The sequence below is a fragment of the Arachis hypogaea genome, chromosome 9, assembly GCF_003086295.3.
Source record: "Arachis hypogaea cultivar Tifrunner chromosome 9, arahy.Tifrunner.gnm2.J5K5, whole genome shotgun sequence".
Taxonomy (NCBI): domain Eukaryota; kingdom Viridiplantae; phylum Streptophyta; class Magnoliopsida; order Fabales; family Fabaceae; genus Arachis; species Arachis hypogaea.
This window is the reverse complement of record NC_092044.1, coordinates 54509288-54525279: the sequence shown is the minus strand read 5'-3', so window position 1 is coordinate 54525279 and position 15992 is coordinate 54509288. Positions and strand designations below refer to the sequence as shown.

The 15992-nt window shown below is 40.7% G+C and overlaps 1 non-coding gene across 1 annotated transcript; it reads right to left on the bottom strand.

Moving 5' to 3' along the window:
- Positions 1–12923: 12923 nt before the first annotated feature.
- On the bottom strand, positions 12924–13031 carry LOC112713787 (small nucleolar RNA R71). The gene has a single exon (XR_003158748.1). It is a non-coding gene; the product is annotated as a small nucleolar RNA R71 (small nucleolar RNA).
- Between the last annotated feature and the right edge of the window lie 2961 nt (positions 13032–15992).

The window sequence follows — 15992 nt, the reverse complement described above, 5'->3', positions numbered from 1 at the left end:
ATGTCCATTGGCTGTGAAGGTTTGCTTTGAGGCTTCATCAAGCAATTCAACATAGCCATGAGGTGATACTTTGGTGATGGTGTATGGACCAGTCCATCTAGACCTCAGCTTCCCATGGAAGATCTTCAATCTTGAATTGAATAGCAACACCTTTTGGCCTGGTTCAAATGTTCTTTGAGAGATCCTCTTATCATGCCATCTCTTTGCTCTCTCTTTGTATATCTTGGCATTGTCATATGCCTCCAACCTGAACTCTTCAAGTTCATTGAGTTGTAGCAACCTCTTCTCTCCTGCTGCTTGAGCATCTAAATTCAGAAGTTTGGTGGCCCAAAAGGCCTTATGTTCAAGCTCCACAGGGAGGTGGCATGCCTTTCCATACACCAATTGAAATGGAGATTTTCCTATGGGTGTCTTGAAGGCTGTCCTATATGCCCAAAGTGCATCATCCAGCTTCCTAACCCAATCCTTTCTTGTTGTTCCCACAGTTTTCTCCAAGATCCTTTTTAGCTCTCTGTTGGCAAGTTCAGCTTGTCCATTGGTTTGTGGGTGATATGGTGTAGCTACTTTGTGTGTAACACCATACTTGTGGAGTAAAGAATTGAGTTGCTTGTTGCAAAAGTGGCTTCCCCCATCACTTATAAGTCCTTTGGGTACTCCAAATCTAGTGAAGATGTTCTTCTTGAGGAATTGCAAGACCACGTTGGTATCACATGTGGTGGTGGCTATTGCTTCTACCCATTTGGAGACATACTCCACTGCTACCAGGATGTATTTGAACATGTAGGATGGAGGAAAAGGTCCCATGAAATCTATTCCCCACAAATCAAAGAGTTCCACTTCCAAAATGAACTTTTGAGGCATCTCATTTTTCTTTGACAAACCCCCTGTTCTTTGACATTCATTGCATTGGCTCACAAACTCCCTAGCATCCTTGAAGATTGAAGGCCAATAGAAACCACTTTGAAGGACCTTTGCAGCAGTTCTTTCAGCTCCAAAATGACCACCATAACTAGAGTTGTGACAATGCCATAGTATGTTCTTCATCTCATCCTCTGGAACACATCTCCTTATCATTCCATCTGGGCATCTTTTGAACAAGAATGGCTCATCCCAAAAGAAGAACTTAGCCTCATGCAGCAGCTTCTTAACTTGTTGTCTTGTGTACTCTTGTGGAATGATCTTTCCTGCCTTGTAGTTGGCCATGTCTGCAAACCAAGGGACATGTTGAATGTGCAAGAGATGTTCATCTGGAAACTCTTCATTTATTGATGGAAAATTGTCTTGGTATTCATCTTGTGGTACCCTTGATAAGTGGTTAGCAACTTGATTTTCACTGCCCTTTCTATCTTTGATCTCAATGTCAAACTCTTGTAGGAGTAGCACCCATCTAATTAGCCTTGGTTTGGCATCATGTTTTGACATAAGATACTTAATGGCAGCATGGTCAGTATACACTAAGACTTTAGATCCAATCAAATATTGTCTAAACTTATCAAAGGCATACACCACGGCTAGTAACTCTTTCTCTGTTGTGGTGTAGTTTCTTTGAGTTTCATTCAATACCTTACTTGCATAGTAGATAACATGAAGCTTCTTCTCCTTCCTTTGCCCCAACACAGCACCAATTGCAAGGTTACTTGCATCACACATGAGTTCAAAAGGTAGTCCCCAACTTGGGGGTGTGATGATTGGTGCTGTGGTGAGCTTAGCCTTTAGAGTTTCAAAAGCATGTTTGCATTCATCATCAAAGATAAAAGGGTTGTCTACCACCAACAAATTGCTTAGTGGCTTTGCTATTTTTGAAAAATCTTTGATGAATCTCCTATAGAAACCAGCATGCCCCAAGAAACTCCTAACGGCTTTCACACTAGTTGGCAAAGGAAGTTTTTCTATAATTTCTACTTTTGCCTTGTCAACTTCTATACCTTTTCTTGAAATTTTATGACCAAGAACAATGCCTTCGGGTACCATGAAATGGCATTTCTCCCAATTCAAAACTAAGTTTGTTTCTTGGCATCTTTTCAAGACTAAGGTAAGATGATGCAAGCAAGTATTGAAGGAATCACCAAAAACAGAGAAATCATCCATAAAGACTTCAATAAATTTTTCTACCATGTCTGAGAAGATTGATAGCATGCACCTTTGAAAGGTAGCTGGGGCATTACATAGTCCAAATGGCATTCTCCTATATGCAAAGACTCCAAAGGGGCAAGTAAAGGAAGTCTTCTCTTGATCCATGGGGTCAACCACAATCTGATTATACCCAGAATATCCATCAAGAAAACAGTAATAGGCATGGCCAGCCAACCTTTCAAGCATCTGATCAATGAAAGGTAGAGGGAAGTGATCTTTCCGTGTGGCATCATTCAGCCTCCTATAGTCTATGCACATCCTCCACCCTGTCACTGTTCGTGTTGGAATAAGCTCATTCTGTTCATTAACAATGACAGTCATGACTCCTTTCTTGGGTACTACTTGCACTGGACTAACCCATGGGCTGTCAGATATAGGGTAGATAATCCCAGCCTTGCACAACTTCAAAACTTCCTTTTGAACAACCTCCTTCATTGTAGGATTCAATCTTCTTTGGGGTTGTACCACCGGCTTGGAACCCTCCTCTAAGAGTATCTTGTGCATGCATACAGCAGGGCTTATGCCTTTCAAGTCATCAATGGTCCATCCCAACGCCTCTTTGTGAGCTCTCAAAACCACAAGGAGCTTTTCTTCTTCTTCTGCATTCAATGTGGAATTGATGATCACTGGGAAGCTATCCTTCTCACCAAGAAATGCATATTTAAGATGAGGGGGTAGTGGTTTCAACTCTTGTTGTGGTGCCTCTTCTTTGGTAGCTTCACTTGGTTCCTTTGATGCTTCCAACGTGTTTTCTTCTTGTCCCTTGATGTTATGGACTTCCTCTTGTTTCATTTGATGGTTTGTGTCAAGCACTTCTTCAACCAAAGAATCTACTACATCAACCCTCATGCAACTTTCTTTCTCAACAGGGTGTTGCATTGCTTTGAAGACATTTATGGTCATTTGTTCATCATGCACTCTAAAAATCATCTCTCCTTTTTCCACATCAATGATTGTTCTAGCTGTAGCAAAAAAGGGTCTACCAAGAATGACTGAATTGTTTCCCTCTTCATCCATGTCTAGGACCACAAAATCAGCTGGGAATATGAAGTTTCCCACCTTCACCAAGAGGTTCTCAACTACTCCATTTGGTACTTTGATGGATCTGTCAGCAAGTTGGAGTGACATCCTTGTGGGTTTGAGCTCTTCAATCATCATTTTCTTCATCATGGTAAGGGGCATTAAGTTAATGCTTGCTCCCAGATCACAAAGTGATTTGTCAACAGCCATGCTCCCAATCGTGCAAGGTATGAGAAAGCTGCCAGGGTCTTTGAGTTTTGGAGGTAACCCTTGTTGAATGATGGCACTACACTCTTGATTGAGAATCACGGTTTCTTTTTCTTGCCAACTTCTCTTCTTGGTGATCAATTCCTTAAGAAACTTTGCATATAATGGCATTTGTTCTAGAGCCTCTGCCAATGGGATGTTGATTTCAAGTTTCTTGAAGATCTCTAAGAACCTTGGGAATTGTTGGTCTTTTGCTCCTTTGTGTATCCTAGTTGGGTATGGAAGCTTGGGTACATAAGCTTTCACTCCATCATTTTTGTTCTCTTTTTGTGGATTCATACTCTCCTTGCCATCACGGTTGCCTCCTTGACTTGGTGGATTGCCTTGTGGCTTGACAACCTCCTTGCCTTTGTTAGATGTTGAAGCCTTTTCTTCATCTTGCCTCTCCACTGTGTCTTGCTCCTTGGTTTTTGTTGCTTCTTTATTTGAACTTTCACCAACTACCTTGCCACTCCTTAACTGCAGAGCCTTACATTCTTCTCTTGGGTTGGGTATTGTGTCACTTGGGAGAACATTGGTTGGTCTCTCGGCTTGTTTGGCTAATTGTCCCACTTGTCTCTCAATGTTCTTCATGATGACCTCATGTTCCTTGTGTCCCTTAGCTAAGGCTTGAGTGGTTTGAGCAAGTGCTTGCAAAGTTGCTTCAAGACTTGAAATTCTTGTCTCATGATGGTCAATTGGGGGTATGATGGGGGTTGATTGTTGTTGGAAGTTGTTGGGTGGATTAGTGTGGTAATTTTGTGAGTTGGATGATGGTGCAGAGAAGTTATTTTGGTGGGTTTGTGAGTTATGATGGGGTGGTTGATATGTGTTTTGTGATTTTCTATATTGGTTAGTGTTGTTGGCATGGTGATTTTGGTTGCTTGTGTGACGATTTTGATTGTAATTGCTATTCTTTTGCCAATGATTTTCACCCCACTTAAGATTGGGATGATTTTTCCAAGATGGGTTGTATGTATCACCATGAAATTCATCCTGAGAATTTGAAGTGTTCTGCATGTATTGAACTTGTTCTTGTGGTTGTTCAACATTGGTCCCTTCACCTTGGTTCCATTCAAGCAATGGTTGATTTGTTGTGTTCACTGTTGCAAGTTGCAAACCATCCATTCTCTTTGTTATCATCTCCATTTGTTGTTGGATTTGTTGGTGCATTAACTTGTTTTGTGCCAAGATAGCATCAACACCTTCAAGCTCCATTACACCTTTCTTTGGGGGCAGATTGTGCTGCCTCTCTGATGAGTAATAGTATTGGTTATTTGCCACAATCTCAATGAGGTCTTGGGCCTCCTCGGCAGTTTTCATCATGTTGAGTGATCCTCCTGATGAGTAATCTAGTCCTTTCCTTGCTTCGAAGCTTAAGCCTTCATAGAAGTTTTGGAGCTTAACCCAGTCACTAAACATGTCAGGGGTCATCTTCTCATTAGTGCTTTATACCTTTCCCAGGCTTCATACAATGACTCCCCTTCCATTTGCCTAAAAGTCTGGACCTCTGTCTTCAACTTGATGATCTTTTGAGGTGGGTAGAACTTTGCTAGAAATTTGCCCATCACTTCATTCCAATCATTGAGGCTTTCCTTGGGGAATGATTCTAGCCATTGAGTGGCTTTATCCCTCAAAGAGAATGGAAATAGCAACAACTTGTAGACATCTGGATGCACTCCATTTGTCTTCACTGTATTGCATATCCTCAGAAAAACAGAAAGATGTTGATTTGGGTCTTCAAGAGGTCCCCCTCCATAAGAGCAATTGTTCTGTACCAAAGTGATGAGTTGAGGTTTTAGCTCAAAGTTATTGGCCTGAACATTTGGTGTAGCAATACTGCTACCACAATGTCTTGGATCAGGGATAGTAAATGAGGATAACACCCTTCTAGCTTGTCCACCATTATTGTTGGCCCCTCCAGGAGGGTTTTGTATCTCATCATCCATGACTTGATCATCTCCCTCTGATTCCTCTGACCCTTCTTCACCAACTATGAACTTTCCTCTTTCTGCTCTCCTTATCCTTCGGCGGGTTCTCTCGTCCTCAATATTATGTCTACTAGCTCCTGACATACACAAACAAAACCGAAATCACAAGTGCAATATTCTAGAACTAGAGTGAAATTGGGGTTAGTGAAACAAAGTATCAAACAGTTAGTGGGCTTAACAAAAACACAAAGAAAAATGCTTAATCTAAACCACCTTTCACTTGATCATTGTCAATCTTACCAATCCCCGGCAACGGCGCCAAAAACTTGATACGTAAAAATTGAGATTTCACGTATAACCGGCAAGTATACCGGGTCGTATCAAGTAATAAGACTCACAAAGAGTGAGGTCGATCCCACGAGGATTGGTAGATTAAGCAACTTTAGTTAAATGGCAAGTTTAGTCAAGCGAACATGATTTTTGATTTTATGAGCAATGTGACTTTTGAACATAATGACAGGAATTTAAATGGCAATTAAGAACAAGAATATAGAAATAAAATGGAAGTAAATAACTGAAACTTAAATTGAAAGAAACTTAAATAACATCAAAGATAAATGGCAAGGAACTAAAGGGTGCAGAAATTTAAAGAACATAAGGTAAATGGCAAAAAGTAGATGAACAGAATGTAAATAACAGGAGTAGTAAATAGACAGAATGTAGAAAGGGATTGGGAAATGGGTAATCAAATAACTAGAGCAAGAGAAATGAGAATTAATGATAGAGAGGATCATTAGGGATCAGAGATGTTAGTTTTCATGAATTGATGTTAGTCAAATCTTCCTCAATCATGGGTATAGATCCATGGCAAATGGGTGATTGAATCCCAATCTCTTGGTGATTCAATCTCTCTTAACATAGCCAATTGCCACTCTCGTGATCTAATTGTTCATGAGAAGAGATGAAGATCAATTTTAATCCAGCCACACAATTTCCAAAATCTTAACCAAGGAGAGTTACATCTCACATACTAACCAATGTATATTGATTGAGGAAATCATGAGAGGATGAACTCTAAACTGAATTATGTGGCTCATTCATCAAATTCACCACATAATTCATATAGATTAACCCCTCTCTCGATGGTAGTTGAATCTTTGAAGAACAAGAGTTCCCTCTTTAGATCAACCACTAAAATTGAGAAAGAGAAGATGGGTTCACCAATTCATTCCAACCAACAGAGCTCCTCCCCCTAATGAAAGTGGGGTTTAGTGAATCATAGCTCCAATCTCAACAACAAATGCCATTAACAAAAATTAAACTAAGTGGAAAGGAAGAAGAAGAAGAATGAAGTGCTTAAAACTTGAAGATGAAGAAGAAAAATTCCAATAGAAAACCAAAAAAGAGCTTTCCGGGAGAGTACCCGGAAGTTCTAACAATAAGCTAAGTAAAAATGCTAAAAATTCTAAGTGTTAAAAAGTATTCAAAAGTCCAAAAGTCCCCTACTAGTACATCAATCTCTTCTATTTATACTACTCCTAAAACTCTTTCAAAGATCTTGAATTGGTTTAGCAATATGGGCTTCTCTTTGTTGAATTCTTGGCTCAATTGAAGAAGTTGTTGGCCTTTTGTGATGAATAGGGGAAGCAAAGCAAGTTGGCACCAATTCTGGCCCATTGAGGGGCGTTATTGGCAATAACTCAGGCTTTAGTGCACATTGGCAACGTGCATGCCAATTTCCTGGAAGTGAGTTTGAGACTTGGGCGTTGCTAGCCCAAGTTGTTGCAAACAACTTGCTTTTCCTCTTCTTGGCTCTACTTTCATGCTAAATGTAGCCCAGAATTTGAGTGTCAACCTTCTACCTCAATATGGACTATTATACATCATTGGAAAGCTCTTGATGTCTATTTTCTAATGCCACTGTAATCACCTCAATTGGACTTTCCTAGCTCAAGTTATGGTTCCTCAAAGAAGGTAAGGTCAAGCTGCCAAGTTGTTGCCAAGTTGTTGCCAAAAACGCACCTTAAACCCCAAGTTGGCAACGTGCTCGTGCCTAGCCTCTCAAGGCAGGGGCTTGAGGCTGGCGTTGTTGCAAAACACGCCCCCTTTATGCACGTTGGCAACGTGCTCGATCCCACATCCAAAGCTCATCTCTAGCTCCCTTGAATTTCACTTCATGTTCTTGTTTTTAGGGCCTAAAGATGACTCTGGTTTGGCTTCAATTTTGTGCTTCACCATAGAGTATTATATATGGTTGGAAAGCTCTGAATGTCAGCTTTCCAACGCAACTGAAAGCACTCAATTTGGATCTCTGTAGCTCAAGGTATCTTCCATTGAAGAGGACATGGTCAGGCTGCCTTGTTGGAGTTGTTGTGAATAACGCCCATACATTTCAAGTTAGCAACGTGCACCACAATTTCCTGGCGTTGTTGTGAATAACTCCTTCTCTTTAGCACGTTGGCAACGTGCTCGAGCCCTTCTCAAGGCTCCATGCTTGCTTCCTGGCGTTGGCAACGTGCATGGCAAGGCCATTGGGCGTTGGCAACGTGCATGGTGCCTCTCCCTGGCGTTAGCAACTTGGATGATGCCTGGATTGGCGTTGGCAACGCCCATCTAGCGTTGGCAACGTGGTTGAGCTTGCTTCCCATGGTGCCAAAGTTGCTTGGTTGTGTGGCGTTGGCAACGCCCATCTAGCGTTGGCAACGTGGTTGAGCTTGCTTCCCATGGTGCCAAAGTTGCTTGGTTGTGTGGCGTTGGCAACGCCCTCCTCAAGTTGGCAACGTGGTTGAGCTTGCTCCAGGGCCAAGCTTGTGTGAGTGGTGTTGCCTTCAACAACGCCCATAGTTCTTGGCGTTGGCAACGCCCTCGACACTCCTTCATGGCTCAAGTTCCTTGCTTGTGTGGGTGTTGGCAACTTGGTTCTAGAGTTGGCAATGCCAACTTTGCTTCCAGGGCTGCCAAACTTGCTTGTGTTGTGGCGTTGGCAACTTGGTTCTAGAGTTGGCAACGCCAACTTTGCTTCCAGGGCTGCCAAGCTTGCCTTGCTTGTGGCGTTGGCAACGTGGATCTCAAGTTGGCAACGCCAACTTTGCTCCTTGGTTGCCTCCAGGGCTAAGCTCTTTGTGTGTGGGCGTTGCCTTCAACAACTCACACTATATCCAAGTTGGCAACGCCAACTTCATTTTCCTGGCGTTGGCAAGAATAACGCCCCTTGTATCCAAGTTGGCAACGCCAACTTCTTGCCCAGCTTGCATCATTCTTGCTTCCATGCTTCCTTGTCTCATCACCTATTATCACAAAGGGAAATAGCTTCAAAGTTTTACCAATTCATGCAATAAATTTCATGAGATTCATTCATACTCATTCATATATGCATTCCTTAAAACATTTGCATGAATTTGGCTAGAATTAACATGTTCCTTGATATCATCATGCATGGAAACAAAACTCATAAAAGGACTTGTTTATTTAGAGAAAATGAGTGAAATTAAGCTAAAACTAACTAAACTAACTAACTAATAAAGCACATATGCACTTGCATCAGGCGCTTCAGGACCATTTAAAACAACTTGAAGAAGAAGCCCTATGTCAATGAGAGGCGGAGAAAGACTTACAAAGGGAAATAAGGCGACGCCGGGAATTGGAGGACAAACTCCTAAAACTCGAAGCCGATCTCAAGGCCAAAGCTAATCGATCCTCTCATGAGGATAGCTCCTGCAAGGACCAAGATCCATTTACCAAGGAGATCATGAAGACCAAAATTTTAAAAGACTTTAAACTCCCGGATATCACTTTGTACGATGCCACTACAGATCCCGGCCATCTTCTCAGCAATTTCAGAAGTAGAATGTACCTCTGATGAGCGGATAATTTATACGCTTTTTGGCATTGTTTTTAGTATGTTTTAGTTAGTTTTATTACATTTTTATTAGTTTTTATTTAAAATTCACTTTTCTGGACTTTACTATGAGTTTGTGTGTTTTCTGTGATTTCAGGTATTTTCTGGCTGAAATTGAGGGACCTGAGCAAAAATCTGATTCAGAGGCTGAAAAGGACTGCAGATGCTGTTGGATTCTGACCTCCCTGCATTCTAAGTGGATTTTATGGAGCTACAGAAGCCCAATTGGTGCGATCTCAATTGCGTTGGAAAGTAGACATTCTGGGATTTCCAGCAATGTATAATAGTCCATACTTTGCCCGAGATTTGATGGCTCAAACAGGCGTTCCAAGTCAGCTCAAGAATTCTAGCGTAAAACGCCGGAACTGGCACAAGGAGGGGAGTTAAACGCCCAAACTGGCACAAAAGCTGGCGTTTAACTCCAAGAAAAGTCTCTACTCATGAAAGCTTCAATGCTCAGCCCAAGCACACACCAAGTGGGCCGGAAGTGGATTTTTATGTCATTTACTCATCTTTGTAAACCCTAAGCTACTAGTTCTCTACAAATAGGACCTTTTGCTATTGTATTTAGGGAGATCTTTTGATCATGTTTTTATGATTGAACCCTCTTTGGGAGGCTGGCCATTTGGCCATGCCTAGACCTTGTTCTTATGTATTTTCTACGGTGGAGTTTCTACACACCATAGATTAAGGTGTGGAGCTCTGCTGTACCTCGAGTATTAATGTAACTACTATTGTTCTTCTATTCAATTCAGCTTATTCTTGTTCTAAGATATTCATTCGTACCCAAGAACATGATGAATGTGATGATTATGTGACGCTCATCATCATTCTCACTTATGAACGCGTGCCTGACAGCCACCTCCGTTCTACAAGCAAACAAGGCTTGAATGTTTATCTCTTGGATTCCTTAATCAGAATCTTCATGGTATAAGCTAGAATTGATGGGGGCATTCAAGAGAATCTGAAAGGTCTAAACCTTGTCTGTGGTATTCTGAGTAGGATTCAAGGATTGAATGACTGTGACGAGCTTCAAACTCCTGAAGGCTGGGCGTTAGTGACAGACGCAAAAGAATCACTGGATTCTATTCCAACCTGATTGAGAACCGACAGATGATTAGCCGTGCTGTGACAGAGCGCGTTGAACATTTTCACTGAGAGGACGGGATTGTAGCCACTGACAACGGTGATGCCCAACATATAGCTTGCCATGGAAAGGAGTAAGAAGGATTGGATGAAGATAGTAGGAAAGCAGAGAGACGGAAGGGATAAAGCACCTCCATACACTTATCTGAAATTCTCACCAATGAATTACATAAGTATCTTTATCTTTATTTTATGCTTTATTCATAAATCATTTATAACCATTTGAATCTGCCTGACTGAGATTTACAAGATGACCATAGCTGGCTTCATACCAACAATCTCCATGGGATCGACCCTTACTCGCGTAAGGTTTATTACTTGGACGACCCAGTGCACTTGCTGGTTAGTTGTGCAAAGTTGTGATAAAGAGTTGAGATTGCAATTGAGCGTACCATGTTGATGGCGCCATTGATGATCACAATTTCATGCACCATGTTTTTGGCGCCGTTGCCGGGGATTGTTCGAGTTTGGACAACTGACGGTTCATCTTGTTGCTTAGATTAGGTATTGTTCTTCAGAATTTTTAAGAATGAATTCTAAAGTTTCAAGGTGATGTTCTTATCATCACCAAAGCTGATTGATTTTCATCAATTTAGCTCTTGAATGTAATGTCCTGCTGAAGCTTGGCTAGCCATGTCTAATTTCTTTAGACTAAAGCTTTAGACTAACATTGCATGATTCCTGGAATTCTTATTAAAAATTTTGAATCTCTTTATTTTCTTTTCCATATAATTTTTGAAAAATCCAAAAAAAATATAAAATCTTAAAATCAAAAATATTTTTTATGTTTCTTGTTTAAGTCTAGTGTCTCATTTTATGTTTGGTGTCAATTGCATGTTTCTGTTCTTCTTGCATTTTTTGAATTCATTCATGTGTCTTCATTGATCTTCAAGTTGTTCTTGATGATTTGCTTGCTCCGATCCTTAAATTCTCTTGTTTTGTATGTTTTGTTGTTTCTCATATGCATTCTCAATTTGTTAGTGTCAGTAGTATACAAACTTCTAAGTTTGGTGTCTTGCATGCATTGTTTATTTGATTTTAGTTGCATTTTGATTATTCCTCATTACTAAAAATCCAAAAAAAATTTTTTAATTTGTGTCTTTTCAAGTCAATAATACAGAGAATTGAATATTCAGAACATACAGCAGAGAAATTACACAGAAAAAGCTGGGCGTTCAAAACGCCCAGTAAGGAAGGAAAACTGGCGTTTAAATACCAGCCAGGGTACCTGGATGGGCGTTTAATGCCCAAAAGGGTAGCATTTTGCGCGTTAAACACCAGAATGGATACCATTTTGGGCGTTTAACGCCAGGATGGCACAAGAGGGAAGATTTTGTTTTTTTTTAATTCAAATTTTTTTCAAGTTTTCAAAATTTTTCAAAATCAAATCTTTTTCAAATCATATCTTTTCAATCATATCTTTTCAAAATTAATTTCTATTTATTTTTCAAAAATACTTGCTAACAATTAATGATTTGATTCAACATTTCAAGTATGTTGCGTTTTCTATTGAGAAAGGTTTAATGTTTGAATCATATCTTTTCTTGTTAGCCAAGTCATTAATTTTAAAAATCAAATCTTTTTAAATTGTTTTTCAATCATATCTTTTCAATCATATCTTTTTAAAACCATAACTTTTCAATCATATCTTTTTTTTATCACATCTATTTCAAAATAGTTTTCAATCATATCTTTTTGAGTTCTAGTTTCAAAATCTTTTTCAAAAATCACTTATTTCTTTCTCAATCTTAGTTTTCGAAAATCAATTACCATTTTTTTCCAAATTTCTTTTAATTAATTCACTTTAATTTTTGAAAATTTCTTCCCCTCTTCTCACATCCTTCTATTTATGGACTAACACTCCTCCTCAATGCACAATTCGAACTCTATCTTTCTAAGTTTGAATTCTTCTACCTCTTCCTTCTACTTTTCTTTTCCTCTGACACCTCAGGGAATCTCTATACTGTGACATAGAGGATTCCATATTTTCTTGTTTTCTTCTCTTTCATATGAGTAGGAGCAAAGACAAACGCATTCTTGTTGAAGCTGACCCTGAACCTAAAAGGACCTTGAAGCGAAAGCTAAGAGAAGCTAAAGCACAACTCTCTGTAGAGGACCTAACAGAATTCTTCAAAGAAGAAGACATGGCAGCCGAAAACAACAACAATACCAACAATGCAAGGAAGGTGCTGGGTGACTTTACTGCACCTACTCCCGACTTCTATGGGAGAAGCATCTCTATCCCTGCCATTGGAGCAAACAACTTTAAGCTTAAACCTCAATTAGTTTCTCTAATGCAACAGAATTGCAAGTTCCATGGACTTTCATTGGAAGATCCTCATCAGGTTTTAGCTGGATTCTTGCAAATCTGTGACACTATCAAGACCAATGGGGTTGACCCTGAGGTCTACAGACTCAGGCTATTCCCTTTTGCTATAAGAGACAGAGCTAGGATATGGTTGGACTCACAACCTAAAGAAAGCCTGAACTCTTGGGAAAAGCTAGTCAATGCCTTCTTGGCAAAGTTCTTTCCACCTCAAAAATTGAGTAAGCTTAGAGTGGAAGTCTAAACCTTCAGACAGAAGGAAGGTGAATCCCTCTATGAAGCTTGGGAAAGATACAAACAATTGATCAGAAAGTGTCCTTCTGACATGCTTTCTGAATGGAGCATCATAGGTATCTTCTATGATGGTCTGTCTGAACTGTCCAAGATGTCATTGGACAACTCTGCTGGAGGATCTCTTCATCGGAAGAAGACGCCTACAGAAGCTCAAGAACTCATTGAAATGGTTGCAAATAACCAATTCATGTACACTTCTGAAAGGAATACTGTGAACAATGGGACGAGTCAGAAGAAAAGAGTCCTTGAGATTGATACTCTGAATGCCATATTGGCTCAGAACAAAATATTGACTCAGCAAGTCAATATGATTTCTCAAAGTCTGTCTGGAATGCAAGCTGCACCAGGCAGTACTAAGGACGCTTCATCTGAAGAAGAAGCTTATGATCCTGAGAACTCATCAATGGAAGAGGTGAATTACATGGGAGAATCTTATGGAAAAACCTATAATCCTTCATGGAGAAATCATCCAAATCTCTCATGGAAGGATCAACAGAGACCTCAACAATGTTTCAACAACAATAATGGTGGAAGAAACAGGTTTAGCAATAGCAAGCCTTTTCCATCATCTTCTCAGCAACAGACAGAGAATTCTAAGCAGAGCCACTCTGACTTAGCAACCATGGTCTCTGATCTAATCAAAACCACTCAAAGTTTCATGACTGAAACAAGATCCTCCATTTGAAACTTGGAGGCACAAGTGGGTCAGCTGAGTAAGAAAGTTACTGAACTCCCTCCTAGTACTCTTCCAAGCAATACAGAAGAGAATCCAAAAGGAGAGTGTAAGGTCATCAACATGGCCAAATTTGGAGAGGAGGAAGAGGCAGTGATCGCCACTGAGAATGACCTCAATGGACATCCACTGGCCTCCATTGAGTTCCCTAATGAGGAACCATGGGAATCTGAGGCTCACACTGAGACCATAGAGATTCCATTGGATTTACTTCTGCCATTCATGAGCTCTGATGAGTATTCTTCCTCTGAAGAGGATGAAGATGTCACTGAAGAGCAAGTTACTAAATACCTTGGAGCAATCATGAAGCTAAATGACAAGTTATTTGGTAATGAGACTTGGGAGGATGAACCCCCTTTGCTCACCAAAGAACTGGATAACTTGACTAGGCAGAAATTACCTCAAAAGAGACAGGACCCTGGGAAGTTCTCAATACCTTGTATTATAGGCACCATGACCTTTGAGAAGGCTCTGTGTGACCTAGGGTCAAGCATAAACCTCATGCCTCTCTCTGTAATGGAGAAGCTAGGGATCTTTGAGGTGCAAGCTGCAAGAATCTTACTAGAGATGGCAGACAATTCAAGAAAACAAGCTTATGGACTTGTAGAGGATGTTCTGGTAAAAGTTGAAGACCATTACATCCCTGCTGATTTTATAGTCCTAGAGACTGGAAAGTGCATGGATGAATCCATCATCCTTGGCAGACCCTTTCTAGCCACAACAAAGGCTGTGATTGATGTTGACCGAGGAGAATTGATCATTCAAGCGAATGAAGAATACTTCGTGTTTAAGGCTCAAGGATACCCCTCTGTAACCATGGAGAGGAAGCATGAAGAGCTTCCCTCAAAACAGAGTCAAACAGCACCCCCGCAATCAAACTCTAAGTTTGGTGTTGGGAGGCCACAACCAAATTCTAAGTTTGGTGTTGAACCCCCACATTCAAACTCTAAGTTTGGTGTTGGGAGGTTCCAACATTGCTCTGAGTATCTGTAAGGCTCCATGAGAGCCCACTGTCAAGCTACTGACATTAAAGAAGCACTTGTTGGGAGGCAACCTAATGTTATATTTATCTATTTTCCTTTGTTATTTTATGTTTTCTATAGATTGATGATCATGGGAATTCACAAAGTCAATTGAAAAAGCAAAAACAGCATGAAAAAAAGAAAGAAAAACAGCACACCCTGGAGGAAAACTTGCTGGCGTTTAAACGCCAGTAAGGGCAGCAAATGGGCATTTAACGCCCAGTCTGACACCATTCTGGGCGTTTAACGCCAGAAAGGGGCACCAGACTGGCGTTAAACGCCAGGAAGGGGCAAGAAGCTGGCGTTAAACGCCAGAAATGGGCACTAGCCCGGTGTTTAACGCCAGAATTGGCAGAAGGAGCATTTTTGCTCGCCACTTGGTGCAGGGATGAATTTTCATTGACACTTCAGGATCTGTGGACCCCACAGGATCCCCACCTACCCCACCACTCTCTCTCTTCTTCACCCATTCACCAATCACCTCAACACCTCTTCCCTAAAAACCCTCACCTATCGAATCCTACTATTCTCTTTACCACTCACATCCATCCTTCATAAAACCTCACCTACCTCACTATTCAAATTCAAACCACTTTCCCTCCCAAACCCACCCATAATGGCCGAACCATACACCCCCTCTCCACTCCTATATAAACCCATCTTCACTCCTTCATTTTAACACAACCTAAACACTACTTCTCCACCTTGGTCGAATCACAAAGCCACATCCATCTCCTCTAATTCTTCTTCTTCTACTCTCTTCTTCATTCTTTTGCTTGAGGACGAGCAACCCTTATAAGTTTGGTGTGGTAAAAGCATTGCTTTTTGTTTTTCCATAACCATTTATGGCATCTAAGGCTGGAGAAACCTCTAGAAAGAGGAAAGGGAAGGCAAAAGCTTCCACCTCCAAGTCATGGGAGATGGAGAGATTCATCTCAAGGGTGCATCAAGACCACTTCTATGAAGTTGTGGCCATGAAGAAGGTGATCCCCGAGGTCCCTTTCAAACTCAAAAAGAGTGAATATCCGGAGATCCGACATGAGATCCGAAAAAGAGGTTGGGAAGTTCTTACCAACCCCATTCAATAAGTCGGGATCTTAATGGTTCAAGAGTTCTATGCCAATGCATGGATCACCAAGAACCATGATCAAAGTGTGAACCCGGACCCAAAGAATTGGCTTACAATGGTTCGGGGGAAATGCTTAGATTTTAGTCCGAAAAATGTAAGGTTGGCATTCAACTT